Below are 3,691 nucleotides of genomic sequence, written 5' to 3'. Positions count from 1 at the left end.
ACGTAATATTGTTCATGAAGAACCAATACAATTATGGTTCACTAAAGAGCTTCAAAAATTTAAAAATAAAAAGTCACATTCGTTTAAACTGTATAAAATAACGGGCTTACACAGTGATTACGTAAAGTACTCAGTTTTGCGGCATAACTACTTTTCATTTAATAAGAAATGATATAATTCATATTTATGTAAAATTAAGAAGAATTTAATTAACAATCCTAAATCATTTTATGGTTTCGTAAATTCAAAGCGTAAGGCACATGGTTTTCCGTCCGCTATGCATTATCGCAACACTGTATCTAGCGACAGCCAACTCATTGCCAACATGTTTGCTCGGTTCTTTAGGTCTAATTATTCTGTAGACTTCCCTATAAGTGGAGACTATCCGTACGAGCTTTGTCCAATCAATGAAATATGAAAAATAAAAGCGTCATTTAGGCCTGGACCTGATCATATTCCGACCTGTTTTCTTAAAAACTGCGCTGAGAACATCTGCGAGCCTTTAACAACTCTATTCAATTTGTCACTTAAACATGGCGTTTTTCCGTCAGCCTGGAAGGAGTCTTTCATAATACCACTTCACAAAAACGGCAGCAGGTCGTCTATAGAAAACTATCGAGGCATAGCGAAACTCTCCGCTATCCCCAAATTATTCGAAGCAATTATTGTTAATCAGCTGACATATTCTATATCTTCTTCAATTTCACAATCTCAACGCGGGTTTTCTAAAGGAAAATCTACTATCACTAATTTATTGGAGTTTATAACTCATGTCTCAAACGGTATTAGAGAAACAGCTCATACCGACGTAATATACACCGATTTCAGTAAAGCTTCTGACAAAGTATGTCACTCGTTACTCATCCGTAAACTCGACCNCTATACTAGAATACGGATCTATTGTTTGGAATCCCCGCTACCAAGTTCATTCAGAGAGGATTGAATCAATTCAAAAACAATTCTTGCTTTTTGCGTTGCGTAATTTTAACTGGGATTCAGATTACAATCTCCCCCCTTACACAAGTCGTCTAAAGCTCATAAATTTGCCTACACTCGCAAGTCGTAGAGAAATGCTAGGTATAATATTTATCGTAAAATTAATGACAGGTTTGATTAATAGCCCGGCCCTTCTGGCTGAGGTCAATTTTAATGTGCCCTCTCGAGTGTCAAGACACTTTCGACCTCTGTTTTTGAAGCCATGCAAAAGTAATTTTGAACTAAACGAATCATTCCGTTGTTTATGTCAAGATTTTAACTCTCATTCCAGCACGTTTAATATATAAGCCGTTGGGATTAATTAATTAATTAGCTGCTATAACAAAAAGTGCTCAAATTCCTTTTTCTTCTTGATTACCTGCTGCTATGGCTGCCCCAACTCCTGTTTCTGCTTTGGTTCATTTGGTGTTTATTTATTAATTCGTTTTAATATTTTGTTATATAATTCTTTTTTAACCATATTTATAGCTAGATTAGGAGCTAATTTTGAATTTGATTTAAAAAAAATTATTGCCCTTTCTACATTAAGACAATTAGGATTAATAATGAGAATTTTATCAATAGGATTTTATAAATTAGCTTTTTTTCATCTTTTAACTCGTGCATTATTTAAGGCTTTATTATTTATATGTGCAGGGGCTATTATTCATAATATACAAAAGTCACAAGATATTCGTTTAATAGGTGGATTGGGCGTTTATATACCTTTAACTACTTCTTGTTTTAATGTTGCTAATTTAGCTTTATGCGGAACACCTTTTTTGGCCGGATTTCACTCTAAAGATATAATTTTAGAAATTGTTTCGTTAAGTTATATAATTTTCTTTCTTTTTTTATACTTTTTTTTTACTAGATTAANCATTCATGATATAATCCAATAATTTAAATAATAATAAAAGTAATTGAAGTGGTTGTTCATATAAAGATATTTGAAATTTTAATAATCAGAATTATTGGTAAAATTAAAGCAATTTCTACATCAAAAATTAAAAAAATAATTGTGATTAAAAAAAATCGTAAAGAAAAAGGAGGACGTGATGAAGATTTTGGGTCAAATCCACATTCAAGAGGTGAGNGTCACAAGATATTCGTTTAATAGGTGGATTGGGCGTTTATATACCTTTAACTACTTCTTGTTTTAATGTTGCTAATTTAGCTTTATGCGGAACACCTTTNGTTAGTAGACCTTATGATTGGAAGTAAAATATACTTATATACTATATAAATAATTAATTAATTAACCTCCTCATCAATAAATTGAAATATAAAGAAATAATCAAACAATGTCAACAAAATGTCAATATTATGCAGCTGCTTCAAATCCAAAATGATGAATTTTTGAGAAATGATTATTTAAATGTCGAATTAAACATACTAATAAAAAGGTAGTTCCAATTAATAAATGAATTCTGTTGCTATAAAAAAAGTAGATCCANTAGATTAACAGTTTGTTATTCTTTTCGATTAATTTATTACTCAATAACAGGAGAATTAAATTGTGGTTCTTTAAATATATTAAGAGATGAGGTTTGAATTATGCTTCGTGGAATAAGAGGTTTATTAATTATAAGAATTATTGNAATGAATTCTGTTGCTATAAAAAAAGTAGATCCATAAACTGAATCTGCAATTGTAAAAGGGGCTTCAATATACTCATATGCTTGTAAAATAGTAAAGTAGATGCCTAATAGTACTGTAAAAAATAATCCTTGTGTAGCTTGTGAATGATTTCCTTCTATTTACCTATGATGTGCACATGTAANAATTAATAATTTCTACTTATGGGATTATTAATTTTCCATTAAATTTAGGAAGAGTAGTCTATAAATCATTTGATCAAGGTTGGTCNCTCTTAGATGATTAATTTTTCTTACCCCTTATATAATTTGGTTACCTGTATATATAAAATTATTAACTTTATTTGTTTGTATTGTTAGAGGATTTATAGGCTATATAATTTCTCATGTTTCTTTATTTTATTTAAATAAATCATTTAATAATTATAATTAATAATTTCTACTTATGGGATTATTAATTTTCCATTAAATTTAGGAAGAGTAGTCTATAAATCATTTGATCAAGGTTGGTCAGAATTTTTAGGTGGTCAAAATTTATGTATATAATAGATTGATTAAATTTTCTAATTGAAATTTTTTTGTTCATAATAATAATTTAAAAATTTATATTTTATTATTTGTTTTATGAATCACTTTTTTATTTAGATTTTTTTTTATTATTTTATTCAAGTAGCTTAAATTTTGAGCATAACATTGAAGATGTTAGGGTAATTAGNTAAAATAGTAAAGTAGATGCCTAATAGTACTGTAAAAAATAATCCTTGTGTAGCTTGTGAATGATTTCCTTCTATTTACCTATGATGTGCACATGTAACGGTTACTCCTGAAGCTAAAAGAATTGCTGTATTTAATAAAGGAATTTGGAATAGATTAAATGGTTTAATGCCTATAGGCGGTCATGATGCTCCTAATTCAATAGCAGGTGATAATCTTCTATGGAAAAAAGCTCAAAAAAAAAGATACAAAAAATAATACTTCAGATAAGATAAATAAAATTATTCCTCATCGAAGGCCTAAAGTAACAGAGATAGTATGTAATCCTTGAAATGTACCTTCACGTGATACATCTCGTCATCATTGATAAACAGTTAAGACAGTAATAATATTTCCTAATACAA

The 3,691-nt window shown here is 29.1% G+C and overlaps 1 pseudogene; it reads left to right on the top strand.

Annotated features, from left to right (window-relative positions):
* The window catches only part of LOC108378161 (NADH-ubiquinone oxidoreductase chain 5-like), a 4,776-nt pseudogene extending 1,510 nt beyond the window's left edge, over positions 1 to 3,266 (top strand).
* Positions 3,267 to 3,691: the final 425 nt, after the last annotated feature.

The sequence above is a fragment of the Rhagoletis zephyria genome, unplaced genomic scaffold (assembly GCF_001687245.7).
Source record: "Rhagoletis zephyria isolate East Lansing unplaced genomic scaffold, Rhagoletis_zephyria_1.1 Rzeph_scaffold_00114, whole genome shotgun sequence".
Classification (NCBI taxonomy): domain Eukaryota; kingdom Metazoa; phylum Arthropoda; class Insecta; order Diptera; family Tephritidae; genus Rhagoletis; species Rhagoletis zephyria.
This window is presented reverse-complemented; position numbering and strand designations above follow the sequence as displayed.